The 19,417-nt window shown below is 42.0% G+C and overlaps 1 protein-coding gene across 3 annotated transcripts in view; it reads left to right on the top strand.

The window, feature by feature from the left end:
* LOC109039033 (zwei Ig domain protein zig-8) overlaps positions 1–19,417 on the top strand; it is a 700,227-nt gene that overhangs the window by 6,248 nt on the left and 674,562 nt on the right. For all 3 annotated transcript variants that reach the window (XM_019054363.2, XM_019054378.2, XM_072296408.1), the window contains exon 2: positions 11,771–12,847. The gene's annotated coding sequence lies outside the window, so the exon portion shown is untranslated. The remainder of the gene's footprint in view (positions 1–11,770; positions 12,848–19,417) is intronic.

Below are 19,417 nucleotides of genomic sequence, written 5' to 3'. Positions count from 1 at the left end.
AGCCCCAGAATACTTTTAAAGCGCCTTTGCGTTCCAGAATCTCGACGGAATTTTTTTTTTTTTTTTTTTTTTTGCTTAAACGATTCAAGAAACATTGTAGTTAAAAATATAAAGATTTTTCGATTTGGACGTATGAAAAATGTTTAACTCGTTCAGGCACACCGTGTATTGTATGGAGTACTGCTGTTATTCGACCGTTGTCTTCAGGTCAAAATTCTTACAAAGAAGCCCCTTGCAAGAGGCAAATTTTTTGTAATTTCTCCCAGTTTTTTCAGCGTTAGGTATATAAATGAATTGTTTGTCAAATTTTGAGGTCAATTATATTTAATTGTAATTTATACTTTCTTTTTTTCCCCTTCATTTTATTTTTCGTATCGAGGAGTCGAGGTTTTGTTGATTTCTTCGGATTTCGATTACTGTAACTTCTCTTCTATTCGGCCGATTTTTATGAATGAGGTCTCTTTTTATTTGTGTTTTAACGGAGAGTAAGGAAAAAATTGCTAAATACATGCGAAACAATTTTTTTTGAAAATTGGATGAATCCTAGCGTGACGGTGAAATGGTTAATGAAGCGTGAGTAATTGGGGTACGGGTATCGGCCGCGTTGGGACCCAAGGCCCATTGTTCTTCGTGACGCCGACGCAGTGATCAGGAGCGTGGGGACGAGAGGGCTTAGTGGACTCCTGTATGAGCCACGTTTAGCAAATGGTCTAATGAGTCTCGAGGCTCATCACAGATTGCACTTACCACTATCCTGGTGGCCCCGGCTATCAGAGCAAGGAGTACCAACTTTTGAAAAGGATAACAGTGTTGTGGAGATATGTCAAAGCAACGTTGTGAACAAAACGGAGTGAGTGAAATTCTCATTCAAGGAGTGCCGAACTGGTCAGCCATCCTCGAATCAGTTCGCTTGCTTCCGCTTATATATGCATATTTTAAATCAGCGCGCCCCATTCTAAGGTTTTTTTAAAAAAAACCAAGAAACGTAGACTCTTGGTATTCATTACACATAAACTAGCGAGCCCCAGAATGAGAAACAAATTTTAATCATTATTATTGACGGATTAGTAAACTTTTTACACGCTTTGGAAAATCTCAGAAGTTCGCGGTAGTCACTTTTCGGTAAGGAACTAGGGGACTCGGTTATTGTATCGAGGGGGGGGGTCGAAACGATCGCAAAGGCGGTATACTACGTATACGCGCCAAAAAAAGTACATGATTTTTGAGTTTCTCAACCACTGAGCTCTCTCCGCGAGAAAACGTTCACCACCCGCCCGTCGTAAGCACCGCACGCCGCACGCATTTACACGCATTGCGCAATGCTTGAAGTATCCCTTTAGGTTTGTAGGCGTCAGTGCATGTCTTGAGCTGGCAGCAGGCCGCGCCGCAGCGTACTATAAACTTGCCCACAATTAATAGGTCAGGGTGTTAGAATGTAGACCAATTTGACATCAAATTTAAAATTAGCGACTCAAAAAACACCAGTCGCGATATTTTCGTGATTTTTCAGTCATTATCCGACTTATTTCTTCCTACTCTTGAGTTTTGGACCATAGTGCGCCGCGGGTAGGCGGCGGCTCATGAAATTTTCCCCTGTGCTCTGTCGCTGGTTTTTGAACGAAAAACTCGGATAGAACCAAAGTGTGGAACAGGCACAACCCAAAAGCGCAAATTTTAAGACCGAGTAGTCGTCCAAATGCGAAAACCTTGATAAAGAGGAGATAGCAAAAAAAAGAGAAATGTCACCGAGAGGCAGAGAAGAAGGATGCTAGGAGAAGAGGAGAATGCCCGGATCCAGCAGCTCAGTTGTCGAGTCGTTGAAGACCAAACGCGTCAATTATTCAAAACTTTTATTAAAAACGTTTTAAAACTTCGGTAAAAATTGATTAAAATTGATTGAGAACCTTGGATGGACTTTGTTTGTAATTTGAAACCAACTGCTTTCAAATAATCTCGAATAGTGTAGTCGGGATCATTGTGAAGTAGAAAGTATTGCTGTCGAACGAAGGTTTGTTTATCTACTTCTAGTTGGGAAATTTTGGGAGTATGGGTACATCTCATTTGGATACAAATCGATTGTAAATTTTACTGCATACCTTCCTTTTGTGTCTCAGTCTCAAAATGTCGCTTCCTCTTTAAGGCTTGGAATTCAATTGTGGAAACTTCGGAATCATTATCATTTGCTTCTGACGTGTCATCTGTCTGTTCGTTCTCTTCGCCATCATCATCGGAAGAAGTTATATTTCAGCCTGAAGGTCGCCTAAGGGGGACGAGGGGCCGATATGGTTTTACACGTTCGAAGAGCGAAGTGTCGTCGTCAAGAGTATCTGACGAATTCGTCGTCGCGTTTGCAGGTGTTTGGAGCGTGTGGGGGGGGGGGGGGGGCGGAGGCGGTGGCAGCAAAGAGCCGTAACTCCATTTTTGAGTGATCCTCGAAGCGAATACAGGCTAACGTCGCGACGGAGTCGCTGAGTCGGGCGGGGGTGGCGATGAGGGGGATTCGATCACCCCTGACTGAAAGAAATAAAAATAAGTTATATTAGAATCTTAATGCCGCGCCGGATACTGACACCCCGGCGGGGTTGCGAGGAGCCGAGGTGTCGCCCGGTCTCGCCGCCGGGGTTGGAGCCCAGCGGCGTGGCGTGAACTACGATATATCGATTGTTTTCCCATTTGAACCTAAGGGAAAGGATCGATAAATATGGTGCTCGCAGCGAACACCTTTATAATCGATTCTTTTCCGTAGGTTTAAATGAGATGACAATCGATACATCGCAATTTGGAGCCCCGGGATCGGCGGCGGCGGCAACCGCGCGGGGTTGACAGGATATTGCGGGGTTTCTTTGATCGCACGCGTCTTCGCCTCAGCTTCGGGATTCACTCGTGTGTCGCCTCATCGCGCGTGTCCGACGTGTAACGTACTCTCACGAAATTAATAGAATACGCTTCCAAAACAAATTAATAAATGAGGAAGAAGCTAGATTCATGAACAAGATTTCCTCGCGTCCACCTTAATTTTCATCAATGGAGAATTTTCAGGTGTCTAAAATTTGATGAATTTCGTGTTGAAGTGATAACTTCTGAGTGAACTAATAACGAGGATACCCTCGCGCTTGGTTCATGAATTGATCAATTATTGGAGGAGATATGACGAAATGATCTAATCTGAAATTTTTGATGAAAGAATCGTGTTCTACGTGAAATTCTGGCTGAGAAACATGTATCAGAATGCTTAAACTCGTACCTTGTCTAGTGGTCCATTGCCACAATATTTGGGTGGGGAAGGAGACACATTCACAATCCAATCATAAAAATGAGTTTGAGCCCTTTGGAGAAGATAGGAGTCGCGAGCCCTCGGCAACGGATTTGATCTTCAACGATGCAATCCAGGTTTGTTTTTGAGGGCTGCACGGTTGACAATTTCCGTGTTTATTGTCACATTGTGTTACAGTACTCTCTCGCTATAACGAATCGGGTAGGGACCGAACGGTTTTTCGTTATAGAGAGATTTTCGTTATTCAAGTTTAAGTGCAAATTCCTCGGCTGTACCTCTAATTATGGGCCCGTTAATCGGGACATTTTTGGAGCGTTTCTTGCGAAACCAAGTGAGTACCGCTTCGTCCAATTCTACGTGATTTGGCCTTCTCAGTTTTTTAAAATTTTGCCCCTCGCTGTAGGCAAGCAATATTTTTTTCTCTCTCTTTATAGATTGTTGCCACTGTTGGTGCCGCTACACCAAATTTAGTGCACACATCTTTTTGACGCTTCCCTTGCTCCAGTTCTATGATAATGGCGAATTTTTCTTTTACGCTAAACCTTTTCCGTTTGGACATTTTTGGAACACTTTGAACTCAAAAATCAGACGCTCGTAATTAAACGCACACAATATGCGACTCGTCCAAAATACTATACCATGTACAATGTTTGTGTTTGATCAACCCTAAGAATACGTATAGTCTCTCAACACAATTTTGTGCTAAAGCGACCCAAACCTTAGATTACTTAGAAACATAGGGACATGGAAGAAAGTGTCCTGCGAGACTAAATTACTCTCGTTTTCCTCTTTTTGCTCAGCGTTTGTGATTTGCGAGTAGCTGACGCATTAGATTACCACCAGTGCGATCCAGGTTCATTCCCGGCGGTTGTCGCGCAATCTCTAACGAGGTCGCAGATTTTCAACACAAATATTTGGTCCATCAGCCCAAAGATTTGGTCGGTTTGACAAAGGAAACTCTGACGCACAGAAAATTACCCCATCCGCCTTCGTTACTTCGTGTTTTACTTCCAATATCAATATAACATTTCCGTTACTTTTTCCTACTGTGAGACGCCTTTTCATGAGGTCGCAGATTTTTGACACAAAGATTCGGTCACCTCAACACAAAGATTTGGTCACTGCGAAACAAAGATTTGGTAAATTTGACACAGGGAAAAGTAACACGAGAAAAAATTAAGGGATAGCTTCTGCTACTTCGTGTTTCAGTTCCCATATAAACACGAAATTTTGGTTACTCCTTACGGTATAGATCATCGGCATACCATAGCGATTCTCTCGAGTGTAATGCCGTGCTAAGGAAAAACGCCGTATGAACATTCGAGAGTTGCCAAATTTCCTTTGATAATTTTTGAGAAAAGTTGTGAATATTTTTCCGTGAAATTCTCAGGGACTTAAGGTGAAGCAAACGAAATTATCCGTAAAATTGGAAGGAAAATATTCAGAAGTTGACCAAGAAATTCGTGTTTTATCAAAGGAAATTCGACTGCGCCTGAAGGTTCATACGGCGTTTTTCCTTAGCGAGGCAGTGCAGCCGTAGAGTTGCGGTCGCGAGGCCAAGCGCGGAAGGGAAAACCTCGGGGCTAGGATGAATAAACCGGAGGAAAAATCTAAGGACGCCGATTTACTCGCTGAGCCTCATTCGCCCTTTCATAAGACTCTCGTTCATTCTATTTATTTTGATTTTATTTATCCTCCTTTTCGGGATCTCCCTGCTCGGGCGCTCATTTTTCCTTCGCCGTGACACCTCAATGAGACCCTATCGATTCTCATAAGCCGCTCTTTCAATACGGAACGGCGAAGCGTGCAGTTTTGGCGCCTGTCGCTCTATGACGCACTGAAAATAGTCGACCCCGATGTGAAGTCAGTTCTATCGAGCAGTGGCGTGGCGTGAATTGCGATATATCGATTGTTAGGCCATTTAAACCTATGAAAAAGGATCGATAAACAGGGTGTTCGCAGCGAACACCTTAATAATCGATTCTTTACCATACGTTCAAAGGGCACAACAATCGATATATCGCAATGGTATCGAGCACAATTTTGCGCTGCTGCTCCAAAGACACTTGCGTCAGAACAGAGGTGCAGAAAGTTTTTTATAGTTCGCTCTCGGTTCAGGCACAAATTTTTCTTACGCCACAGCACTGCCGTGCTGGGGAAAAACGCCGTATGAGCCTGCAGGCGTTGCCATAATACCGTCAATTAAACCCGAATTTATAACGGAAATTTTGAATAATTTATTTCAATTTTTTCAGACAATTTTGTCCGTAGTTCAGTCTAAATCGTCTGGAAATTTCAAGGAATAATACGCATTATTTTACTCGAAAACACATGTTTTACCCGGGGAATTTCGGCAACTCTCGAGCGTTCACACGGCGTTCTTCCTGAGCATGGCAGCATTAAAGGTAAAAAATCCGGGCTAATGCGGTTATTCCAGCATAAAATTGATCAGAGTGTAAGGAAGTTTATAAGCGCGACTGGGGCAATTAACACAGAAATCGTTTGCATGCAGTGATTGATAATTCATCTTCTTAATAGAAGCTCTTGCATACAGATATGCTGGCAAAAAATATGTACGTGTAATAATTCTCTTAATTTTTCTTGGTTCTGGCTGTTTTTAACTGTTCTTTAATTGTAATTGGACGTATTTCTGTCAAACGGAACTAAGCGCCAATTTGAGTTAATTTTGAGGAATTTAGAATGCCGGATAGCGCGTTCTGTCAAACGGAACTAAGCGTCATGGAAAAGCATTGCGAGTATAGGACGGAACGAGCCCGACGCCCGTTTCCGCCGCCAATCCAAGCCCCCCTCTACCTTCCTCTCCCTGTGGCGCTTAGTTTCGTTTGATAGAAATACGTCCACTTGTACTTCATGTTTCTCATTAAAATGCTGCCCATTCTCAGAGGTCGACGCTAATCGAAAACGTCAACGCCTTGAATTTAAATCATCGAGCGAACCCGTACGGCGTACGCACCGTATGGAGCGCCTTCGACATCGTAGATAAACTTCCATCGCTACACCGTTGCACACGCGTTCTGACGTGCATATTGCCTATACTGCTCTTGTCGGAATGTACTGGATGTACTTACATGCACCGATCAGTTGCGGTTCGCTGATTGAAGTTGAACGCCCACGTTGGATTTGAAGAACGACGAGAAAAATAACCTGGGTTTGGCCGAATTTAGTCGTTTTAAATTGCAGGAATTAGTTCGACAAACCAGGCTACACTATTTCGATGAATCGACCCAGTTAAACGAGCCACAACTAATAGTTTGATCGTCTGGGTGAGGCTTCTACGCAACGAAAATTTCAGTACGGAGCCGCTAATATAGTACTATCACTACGTATATAGTTTGTGGAGGCATATTTAGATTGCTCCTAAGGTTCAGCCACTACAGTAGACGCCCTAGAATTCGGAACTGGAAGGACGGAGGATTTCCTTCGAACCAGCGAAATTTTGAATTACAGAGAGTGGATTCGAAAAAATTCGCAACTAAGAGGTTTAATTTTAGCTCTATAATTCGAATTTGTGAGTCCTATACTGAAAAAAAAAAAAAAGAATCTTAAATTTGCCGCCAAGAAGTATTTCTTCTTAAATCAAGAAGTTTGCTGGTTAATATAAGCTACTTTTTAGCCTAACCCAAGCATTATTTTTCTTGTATGAAGAAAAAGTCAGCTTAAAGCAAGATAAAAAAAAATTCTTGGCGGCAAATTCAAGAATAATCAGGCTTGATCCAAGCTACTTTTTTTTCCAGTGTAACGCTCTAATTCGAAACAGAAATATGATTGGCAGTGGTCAGATTTACTGGCTTGTATACAGAACAATGAATACACGGATATAAATGATGGATTTACAAGGATATGAGAATTAGGAAAAGTATAGGTGACTTTTTCTTTTTCGGGAGTAGGGAACTTTCTCACTTATCCTGTAATCCAAACCGTGGCAACCTCCACAACCACGATTCAGTCCGTCTCAGCTGACGGTGACCAATTGGTGGGATTTGAAAATGTAGTTATTTAATTTCTAAATACACGCAAACAATCAACAAAATCGTATTTTTAATTATTATAATTACAGCTATTTGCTCACACATATTCTTGTAAGCAATTGATTAGTGTCAATTTTGCCGCACCTTGGAATGACGTCATAGTTTCCTTTGTCCGGGGAACAAGGGTTCGAGTGCCCTTGCGCCGTTTTTCCCTTACTCCACGCGCGCGCCAACGAAAAAAGTCAGCGACTGTGACACCGTATTCTTCGCGATACTCGTAGTAAATATTGATGCTTGCCAAACGCATTAACAGCCCTGGAAGCGAGATCGGGCCGAAAAAGTCAGATTTCGCACGGCGTTGGGGGGTTTTTCCGCGAGGATTCGGAACCCTCCCGACGGACGTTCGGATCACACCCCAGCATGTCGGCACATAAATACGGGTGCCGATTCAGGGTTGCCGCTTTTGGCTCTTCTTCGCCACATTTCCCGCGGGACCCGAAGATTTTTCTCGCTCCGAGCGGCAACCCGTCGCCGATAGTCGATCAAATTTATCTGTTTACATTCCGTCTGCATACAATGGAACAAGTGCCCCGCTGCGCAAAATTTTGCGCAATGAACCGTGCAATAAAATAAACAATGGCGCGTCGCGAGATATGAAAGTTTATTTTTAATTTGTGACTGCGCCAATACGAGGCGGACAGGTCGCAATTTGCGCGTTTGGTTTTTGAATCTGGCGGATTTTAGCGGTGTTTAATTGCCGCGTAAATAACACACTCGAGCAGAAGGTCGCCAGGTCGTGCGTCGAAATGAGGCTGCTTTCGATGGAGGGATGGAAATGCTCATTTGGCAAGAATTTTTCTCCCCCCTTGATGCTCTGTGGAACTTACAACTGACACCATTGTAAACAAATCTAAGGATTCTAGAGTGTTTGTGACACCCAAAAATGTAAGCAGGTCACTTGAACGCATCAACTGTAAAAATTATTTAGCGCATGCTCAAGATAAATCAGAATTTTGAAAATACAACGACAGAGCTAGTGATCCTAGAAAAGTGTTTGTTGCATGTATACGGCAAGAAAGTATATTGGAAGTCGTACATACTCTAGGGTAAACGTACTCTCCATGAGAAGAAGGACAGAACACTTGATACAAGCTGCAGCTCAAGATGATTCAAATCTTCACAATTTTTTGGTCGATGATAACGCGTATGCCTCTCCAGAAAATGTCAGGACAACTTCAGCTTATTTGAAAACCGTCAATCCTTGTAACATTGCCTGCAGCTGAAAGAAAGTGAAACGATCTGCTTAGAATATTGCACCAAAAATAAGACACTTCTACCCTGTGAAATGTAAAAATTTAAATTCTTGTTTCCATGGCGCAACAAATATCTTAATCATCATCAAAAACGTCCGATGTCCTAGGCAGTGTTTCAGAATTTGAGTGGACAATTTCGTTGTAACTTAACGACACAAGATTGTTTAAGACGTTAGGAATGTAGAACAATTTTATAAATAATCCCCTAAGTGTAATTGAACGTTTACAAAATAGATCGATCCTATTCATTCGTTTCGTGGATTCTATTGGTTGAAATGGGTCGTTCTTATACTACCTATTAAGGGACTAATAGGGAATAATAAGGGACTAACCATGGGGTTCCGTTAGTTAGTCTTTTACTTACCTCATTTGGACGTATTTCTATCAGACGGAACTATGTGATTGCGGAACTGAACTGAACTAAACTGTGAGATGATTTCTTTGTTACCATCTTGACAATAAAGACTATCAGACGGAACTGTGTGATTACGGAACTGATCTGAACTGAACTAAACTGTGAGATGATTATTTCTTTGAAACCATCTTGACAATAAAGACAATAATTTACTCTCCGCGCATATTTTTCTTTGGAAGGAGAATTAGCATCAGGAGGAAGATTATCTGGATAAGGACTTAGAGGAGGACAATGACTTACAATCGGACTAGAGGGTAAATTGGACGGAGTTAAACAGAAAGGAACCAAGCCACATCGAGATGGAACCGAGAAAAAGAGGTTTAGAGTTTGGCTCCTGCATAAGACTCAATGTAAAAGATAAACTTCAAGTTCAATTTCTGCAAAATTTGCTCCAGCAAAAACTTTGAATTTTTGGCGACAGATAGTAGAGGAGTGGTTGAGTTCAAAACCACTCATAACTCAATTTTTTCCAAAATGTGGCTTGGTTCCTTTCTGCTTAACTCAGTCCAATTATGACTTCGAGTAGTACTTCCAGAAGGAAGAGGACTTTGAATACAATTTATAGTAGGACTTGTAACAGGATTTTGACTATCATCTATAGTAGGACTCGGAACAGGTTTTTGAGTTTCATCAGGATGTTGAGTCGTATGAGTCGTCGCTGATATTTCTGATGGAGGTCCCTTCCTAAAGAGAAAAATAAAATCCACATAACATCCCACACTATGAGAAGAAAAACTTATGATTTAAAAAAAAAATGGTAAGAAACAATGTAAATTTTAATTTCTCTTCAAGATTTTGTGTCCTTGCACAGCTGTATTTAGAGGAAGCAAAACCCACCAGAGAAGTCAATAGCTGAGGACGTATTTCTAGGTAGTTGCCTCTCATCAGCCCAGCGCCGCTGCTCTCTGGCAAAGATCTAGGGTCTTGCTACTATTACTAGCAATATAGGAAACCTGAGATCGTTGTCTAAGTGACTTTTGTCACCTACCAAAGTGCCACTGGTGCCCAAGATACTTCCCAGAGAGCAACTCCTGGGCTGATGAGAGGCAACAACCTTGAAATACATCCTGACCTGTCAACTTCTCTGGTGGTTTTTTTTCCCTTTTAATACCGTTAGGGGACTACACAAGTTGAAATTCTTTAAAAAATTATTTAAAAACACAAAGATTTTCTCTGGAGAGAAAATCTTTGTGTGAGATTCTCTCTTTGAAAAAGAGATTCTCTGGTGGTTTTTGCTTCCTATAAATCGATGCATTTCTGTCAAACGGAACAATGTGCATTATGAGCCCTGCTATGCACATATTCTAATGGGTCTCAGGGTTCATGTCTTGAGGAGAGCAACTCCTGGGCTGATGAGAGGCAACAACCTTGAAATACATCCTGACCTGTCAACTTCTCTGGTGGTTTTTGCTTCCTATTAATCGATGCATTTCTGTCAAACGGAACTATGTGCATTATGAGCCCTGCTATGCACATATTCTAATGGGTCTCATGGTTCATGTCTTGATGCACATAGTTCCGTTTGATAGAAATACGTCCATTTGTCCATTGCAGCTACCCGCTACCACGAATAGGATCCTTCCATATCCCTTTCATCTTCTTTGTCCATGGCTCTTTCTAACCATTTCAGGAATGAGCCCGCTGCTACTCTCCGCAAAGCACACCGTTCTCGTGAAAGTTGATGGAAATAAAGGTGGTACATATTTACGTGGTCAACATCTTATTTCCAAGATGGGGAGTGCACAAGTCGGGAGTGGCAGCACCTCCTTTTCTTCTCGTCGAGCGCGGAGACGTTATTCGGGCGACCGTGGCCGGCGCGGCCCACATGACGCCCCTTTTCCGGCCCACCGATTCATCCCCGGGGCGACAGCTCCCGGCTCAACTCCCGCACAGTATCCCTCATTGTTATTTTCAATTTCCCAGCTTATCCTTCAATCTCCTTCTCACTGATGAAATTTTCGTCGCTTGCATCTCCGTTATTAAGGGCGGCGGAGGGCGCGAGACACAGCCGCAGCGAGGGTTTGTCAAATTGAGAAATAAAGTCGGTTTTTAATTAATAGCGTTCTAGCGAAAAGAGCGGTAGTTATGATAATAAGAGGCATACAAAGTGAAGGGATGGATTCTCGTCTACTCACACTGTTATCAATTCGATTCTATGTTCAGTTATGTATCCATTATTTAATTCATTATATAATTTAAAAAAAACCAAACTCAGCCATGAGACTTCCTCGTGTATGAGTCAGTAATCACGTGATTTAATTCTTATTCTGCAAATTCTACAAAAAATATTTTCCTCCGAACGAGATTACAATATTTTCTAGTTCAGGTTGGCTGAGGCTATCATTTATTATCCTGCTACTGTCGCATTGCAGCTTTATTTATATCACAGGAATGTGTTTTTTTTTTTCATCATAAATGTATTAATTAACGAGTTCACTAACTGCGGTTGGCTTAGACTAGTTGACCGAGTAAGGTGTTGGACTTTGCAGCCTGCATTTCTATTTTCCAATCCTGATTTAACTTGGTTTAGATTCCTGAGATTATATTTTTTTTTTCTCGTCGTATCAATAGCTTAATTTGAAACAGCGGGGTTAATCTCATCAGTTCTCTAAATAAAGCTCTTTGACATATTTAACACTTAACAAATCGCACAAGTCCTGAAGATGGGTATCTCTCTGGGGGAGGTTCAGGATTGTTTTTAATTTGCATTGCGCGTTTTTCCATTGCACAGGAGCATTAGCGTCGTACGAAATCTTTCACTCTTCGTCTCTTGTTTCAGGTTGGGTGCGGAATTCGATGGAGGCTCATATGGTAATCGCAAGACGCACCCATTATGAACGCCCCCCGTATGAACGCACACGTTTTCTTCCTCACCTCCAGCTCTCCGTCATGAAGTGATATCGAAAATGCGTGGGCACTCCATCGATGTCCAACCGGTTTCCGCTGCTCAAGAGGCAAACGCGCCTTGCAGAGGGCGTACACTTGGTGATGGACGCAGCGAATCGACGCCCTTCATTCGCTTGTCTATCAGTTTAAAAAGTCCATATCCTCGCCAGCCTGGTGGTTCTCAATAAAACATGACCCCAAAGCTCCCCACCTGACTCAAACTTAATTCCGCCTCTCCCATTGGGACGTGCACTCCCTCCATTCATTGTTCAGCCGAAAATTCCGAGGAAAATTGTTTCCAATCTTTCAGCATCGCGGTGCTCTTAACGTTATTGAGATGAATCCACCAAGACAAAGCAGTATTCTCTAAATTTTTCGCGCGGGATCCATATCACCAGCATCGATCTGATAAGCTGCGTGTCAAAGCATCTATTGCTCACTACTTCAAAAGTCGGAGGAACGTTACCCGTTCGGATTAAATTTTGATTTTTTGTGGCCTCCGTATCTTAGCATCCCACAACTCCTGAAGCTCTGTAGTTTTTCCTACCGTGTCTAGTGCTCTCGATTTTCTCTAAATGATCGGACTGATGATGATTTCGCTCCAGTTCGCATATCGTCTAGCCTGCTCAACCGAGGGAACTTAACCCTCTAAATGTTTAGTTTTGTGCGTCGCGGTTTGCTTAAAAATTAAAATCAGTTGGATTTTACAGTGCCCCCCCCCCCTTGAAATACCTCTATTATCTGATAGCCCTCTTCTAGTGGTGGGTAAGGTACGCCTCAGTAACCTTAATTGGTAGCGGTTCAAAGTATGATTCAACTCGTGGCAGTGGCGAGACAAGTGCCGACTATAGTTCGGCCAGTGCCCGTGTGAGTGCGTTGCAAGTCAAAGGGATCATGATTCGCGGAGGTCGACGGGTGGAGGAGTGCTCGCTGTATGCTGTCATTTTGAGTCTTCTCGTCTACGAAACAGGTAATTTTTGTCTCATGTTGTTTTCTAGTGCTTTTATAATTACTTTTCTAGGTGAATTTACTGCGATTCCGATGACGATTCGGTAGCTTGCCGCTTGATTAATACTTACTAGAGTTTAAGATTCTCAACTCAAGTTGCATACTCACCAGAAAAATCGTGATATTTTTAAATGTAGTCGAGATTTTTTAGCGATGAAATCGCTAGGATCATTAACATCTGAGCGATTCAACTTTATGTGCGGCCTCCCAATTGAACGCTCTTTTCTTACACATCTATTTCTTCAACTCCCTCACATCTACTTGAAGCAATTTTTTTAGGACCAAAAGATGTTGATCAACGGTTTATCTCCAATTCGTTATAGAGAGAATTGTATTAAAATTTTGTGTCCTACCATTTCGCTCCAGAAACAGAGGAATTTCTTGTTCCTCTCCATATGTTGCATGTTCAAATTTGTCTATTTTAAACAGAAAGGGAGAAGGAAAGAGTCTACTTTCTACTGAATGATACTATAGCGACTGCATTCAGATTCTACATTTTGCAGTATAAATCATTTGAGCACAGAATGAAGATATTGCATATCAGCAAAAAAAAAGTAGGAGTCCAGAAAAATTTCGCAGGCTCTCCTCGAGCAAAGGGATTATGCAAATCGTCGCCAGGAAACCACGCGCACCGAGCAGATATATATTCGCTCGGTGATTAAGACGCTTCACATCTCCATTCTAAATGTTTGTTTTGCTTGTTTTTAAGCGACTCGAATTAGTCACTGAACTTTTCCCTTTTTTCGCTCCAGCTGTCTCCGTCTCTCTACGAGTCATGCCTCCGGCTCGTTGTTCCCTCTGCTCATGTTTGGATGATCTCTCTTTGCAGATCATGTTCCAATCATTGCATTGAGACGATATATTTTAAAACATCGTTATTTTACCTGGCATGTAGTGTAATAGTTCGGAAGTCTACGCTCTAAGTCGCCTTATGATTACTACCACAATTTGGGCAGTCTGGTTAACAAACCTGGCCTAGTGTGCAAAGGTCTGCCCAGCGGGCCGATAATTGAGCGTATTTATGCTAAAAAGAACTATGTCTCACGCAAACAATCGATCATCGCTGCCCCGCTTCGGGGCTGCAAGCGGTGCCGTCAGCGCGCGCTAAATCACTGCTGAATATTTCAGCGTCGTCGGCAAGGGCGATCAAAAGCGAGGTACCAGATTCTTGGCCTCTCAAACTCGGTCCCGCGTGCAGCCAGCGGATCGAGGTAGGAAGTCGTAAAACTTTGAAAAATGGCGCGAGTCGCAATTGTGAACGGGGAATCGCGCCTTTCACACCGTTGTTGCATCTAACCGGCACCCAAGGTTGGCAACGCCGCGCTTTGTGTTGTGTCTAGAAATTTACCTGTCACAATGGAGATGTCGCATGTGTGAGGGATTCGCGATTTGACCACTGATTCTTATGTAAAAGTTCGCAAGAAACACGATGGTGCCACTGGTTTTCTTTGAAATCGTCTCCCAAGCTCAAAAAAAGCTCTCAAAGTGAGGCCAAAATGGAGGGGATATCCCACCCTACCCTGAGAGTCCACCTCTACATCAGAACAAACTCTCCATACATAGATAGGGAGCAAATACATTAGCAGGGTTGCCACTTTATTTGGGGACTCCAAAACTGAAAACTCGGCATCTTTACTAATGTATTTGCTCCCTATCTTTGCATGGAGAGTTTGTCTCGATGTAGAGGTGGACTGTCAGGGTAGGGTGGGATATCCCCTCCATTTTGACCTCACTTTGAGAGCTTTTTTTGAGCTTGGGAGATGATTTCAGAGAAAACCAGTGGCACCATCGTGTTTCTCGCGAACTTTTACATATGAATCAATGGTCAAATCGCAAATCCCTCACACATGCAACATCTCCATTGGTATAGATCCTGACTAGCAGGCTCGTCGTTGACAACGGTAAACAAAGCAATAGACAAAAAAGACACAGGGAGTATGAAGCGATCCTTTGATTGAAATGCTTGGTTCCTATAGAGTAAGGGAGAAAATGATTGACTATCGGGTTGCCTAAGGGTTGTCGACCGTTACTCTATCACCTACCTCCTTCGTCCATAGCATCACCCGCTTCCACCAATAGGATCCCTACATATTCCTGTCGTCTTCGTTGTCTATCGTTTTCTCTACCAATTTTAACGATCAACACGTATCTCAGGTTCTTCCCGTAGGATTAGAACGTCTGGCACCCGAAAAACCAGGAGGTATCAAAAAAAAATGTTGGCTTCAAAGAAAACCTGGAAATCGTGACGGAATGTAACAGAAATGTAATTACTATGAACTTTTTGTGTTCGCTGAATCCAACGTGAAGGAGCGTTCTTAAATTAAGTGACGATCTTTAGGGTGGGGTATGAGCCTGCCTGCGTTACGATGTGTTACAATGGGGTAAGGGGGTCAATGCCTGCGTCACGTAACCCTCTCTGCATAAAAATGTATAATCCTCACTTTTTCGACATTTTTTATACCATTAGCTTTATAAATACTTCAAACATACAGTCATTTATTCACCCGTTCCTCACAATTAGTATTAAAATACATCCATGGCAGGGCCCATGTCACAATGCATATATACTTCCTTCTAATTTAAATGAGTAAGTATCTATGCTAAAAGAAACCATATCGCATGCAAACCCTATGCACATAGTTCTTTTTAACAAAAATGCGTCCAATTACAATGTGATTTGCCTGGAATCAAGTTGAAAAATGCTACTTGGGGAGAAGAAAGAAGATGAAGAGAAAGACTTACTCACTCGGCCCTTGGGGGCCTCTGTCCCCTTGATATTGACCTTTCCTAACATCTCCTCATGTTCAGTTCTTCGCTCTCCTAAAGTTCCTCACATCCTCTCATGTTTCATTCTTCGCTTTCACATGCGAATCTTTTCCTGCTTTACTCATGAATTTCGATTTTTGATTTCAATTTCGATTTTAAAATCCAGGGATCCGTCAAACCCGTCGACGTCATCCACAACCGTATCGGAGGTAAACAGATCCTCATACAACTGATGGCAGTCGGCTGGGGATTAAATGCAAATAGAATTTGATGTCATTTAATTTCTCAGCAGAAATTGGCTTTCCCTCAGGCCCTAAAGGGGACACGAATATGCTAGAAAGCCCGGAAAGCTTAGAATGGAAGAAAATGCTTGGTCTGGAAAAATTAGGACTTCTTTTCGATCTTAATTTCTTTAAAGGGGCCGGAGAAATTTTCGCAAACGAGTATCGAGTGGGGTTTCTCTTTCCTCAATTGTATTTGGCGGAAATGTAACCAATTAATCTTCCTCCCTAGGGTGTCTTTCTTGCGGTTCGTTATATTTTTTTCTATTTGAGCCGTGCTAAAAAATTCTGCTTTGTCAACTTTTTCTATGATAAAGGGTTCTTTGGTCCTGGCCATCTTATGACAGTTTCATAGTCGTCCGGCGTGTATAAACGTGGATATCGTTTCAACACACACTCGATATCCCCGAATTGGGAATCGTTCGGCAAGAAAGTGTACCCTGGAACGAGGTATTTTAACGTGATGGTGTCAATATGTTCAAACATTTCTAATGTAGCTTTTAATATCAAAACAATTTTCACGTTACGATTTTGACCACCGCAGGAATCGCTCCACAGAGTAACGTGTCGGACTGTGTGAGGAATTTTTGCAAAATGTTTCACTAGGCAGGACCCAACCGTAACTCGTACTCGTAACTTCGTAATCAAACTCTCACTATTATTAACTAAGTAATGGTATGAAAAAAGGGGGGAAATCTGAATAAAAAAGAAAATCTGATCAAATTCATGAAGTCGTGTCAAAAGAAATACTCAATAAAACACGCAAGGATTTTTTTCACATAACTCCTTCCTTGGTGTTTCTCTGCCTTCTTAAAAATTCACTCGAGTAAGTGTCCACGCAAGGAAAATTCGCACCGCAATCACGTTTGTCCCGGCTTCTCGCTGGAGCCCACAAACCAACTTCACCTTCTTTTCAGTGAAAATGCAATCCAAATTTACTTTGTTCTGCAAAACTTGCTGCGAACTAGATTGGTCCTGTTTGCGTCATGATGTCCGCTCTGCCGTATTCGTGGTCACTCGCTTGCGATTAACGTTTCCATCCATTCGAGTCCCTCTTCGTAGTCGGGCGTCCGTTTCGCATTGTTGCTCTGTCATCGGGGAGGCTCTTGTACGTTTTGAGGTGAATCCTGTTGTCCGTATACTCTCACGTGTCCCAGTGCTCACGTGAAATGTGAAACACGCCCTCTTATCAGCCGTGCGCCCCGCGGCTCGTGAAATGAAGCACGTATCGTAGGGATATTTCTTGCGGGGCTCCAAGCCTGGCAGGAAGAAATGGACGGCTGGAAAATTGAAAGAAATTGCCCGCCTTATGATGAACGCGCCGTGCGATGCTCGCGAATTATTTTCACGTGAGGGTCGCCGCCTCTCGGGTGTTTTTCCTTCGGGTTTTCGTCCTACCCCCTGCTCTGCCGTAAAACCGCCGCACAGTGCGGCCCTCTGTGGACAAAAGTCAAAAATTCACAACTCGACATCTGAATATTTTTTTCGGAATTTGTTATCTTAAAGACATTTCTGACTCACTATGATGGTTCATTTTCAAATTTTCTGCTCAAAACTACCTCAAATGCGGGTAGAAAGTGGGCAGGAAATAGGCCGGGAATCACTGGTCCGTAAGAAATACACGGGAAAAAGACGTCAACTTCAAATGGGGATTTCTCGCTTGAAACGCAAAATGCTCTGGGTGGTTGACATTTTCTTAATCCTCAGATATCCAACTTCAATTCTACGAAAAATATCTTGCGACTTTTTGCGACTATCAGAGATATTTGAAGTTAAAGTTTGGGTGTTTCACGTTGCTTTTACTTTGCTAACACAGGACAGGGCTAATTCGAGGTTGCCAACTTCGAATGAACTTTTCTTGAAAAATACGCCAAAAAACCTGAGGTATAACATTTTCTTATTCCTCGAGTGTTTTACTTTGACAGTGCCGAAGGGTTTTCCTATGTCGGTGCTGCTATCTTCATTATTTAAAGTTAAGTGTCTTTTGCCGATTTTTGTCCGCATCGTCCATGAGGGTGCCGCACTGTGCGCCGTTTGAACATTCGGTCGTTGCCGAATCTCTTCCAATTAAGTGTTCATTTACAACGAGAGTTATGAATATTTCCTCTCGAAATTAATAGATAAAGTAGATCCGATTGCTAATAAAACTCTCTGAAAAACGTGTGAAAAAATATTATTTGATTGCCAAATAAACACGTGAGAACTGTGGAGATTTACCGAATCAGACGTCACGCTCCGACGCGAGGACACGGAGCCTACGAATTCTTTTTTTTTTTTTTTTTTTTTTTTTTTTTTTTTTTTTTAATAATTAGTATCAAGCGAGCTTTCACAATGAAAATATACACTTTGTTTCTGAAGAATAAGTAAAAGTGAAATTCATATTTTAACAGAGGTAATTTGGCAGTGTCTAAACGCTCAGACGCGTTCTTCCGTAGCACGGCAGTGTTCAGGGCTGCCACAGTCAGGGAAATTGGAAAATGACGAAGTAGACGAAAATGCCAGGGAAACTTTGTTGAATCACCTTTCTAGAATGGGTTTGAGATTCTAAACAGAAATTTTGCCTGATAACTATTTTCAATTATCCTCTTGACCGTCGGTTAAATCTTCAATTATCAGAGAATTTCACCAAACCGTGTCAGAGAAATCACGGAAAAGTCAGGGAATTTCATTTTCTAAATTCTGTGGCAACCCTGAGTGTTATAGTGATACGCCGAAGGTTCGAGGGGTTTCGACTTTCGAGGGGCAAGTACGTGGCCGTGTTGATGCTATTGGGAGCCATTATCCAGTTATCGCTGTATTCAACGTACACTGAAAAAAAAATCTGGGTGTATTTACTAAGAAAAGGGTAAAATTACCAAGAATTCAGGGTTCTATTTGATCCCAGTTTTTTCTCGGTAAAATTACCATTAATGGAATTGGTAATTTTCCCGAGAAATTTCGGTAAAATTATTGAACTTTCTCGGTAATTTTACTGGACCTTGGTAGAAACGGCAAAGTTGCCGGGACTTGATTACCCATAAAAGTGGTATTCATACCTGAAAAGAAAAAAAACAGTAAAAATACCGGTTTTTAGGTAAGCTTACCAGTCTGTCTTGGTAAAATTACCAATAATTGGTGAAAAAAGCGGGATGGTAAAGGTACCAACGGACCTTGGTAAAAACGCCGAGAATTTTTTTTCAGTGTATACCGTGAATCGTCCGGACTGGTGGGTGCAACTATGTGTCCTGTAAGACAACTTGATTCGAGGAAAGGTATTATGTCCCTCAATGTTCCTGCAATCATTGGTGTTCCACATAAACAAATTGTTTATCCTTGCGTATTTACGTTTACATTTTAATTACAATTTCGCAGAATAGTATACGCTACAACAGTATACAACAATATGCTCCATTTAAAAAATTTACAATTGTGAATAATCTGATGAAATTTTCTAATATTGACGATGGTTAATTTTAGAGTCTTTCTTCCATCAAATTAATTTCAAC

Source organism: Bemisia tabaci, chromosome 1, assembly GCF_918797505.1.
Source record: "Bemisia tabaci chromosome 1, PGI_BMITA_v3".
Lineage (NCBI taxonomy): Eukaryota > Metazoa > Arthropoda > Insecta > Hemiptera > Aleyrodidae > Bemisia > Bemisia tabaci.
This window is presented reverse-complemented; position numbering and strand designations above follow the sequence as displayed.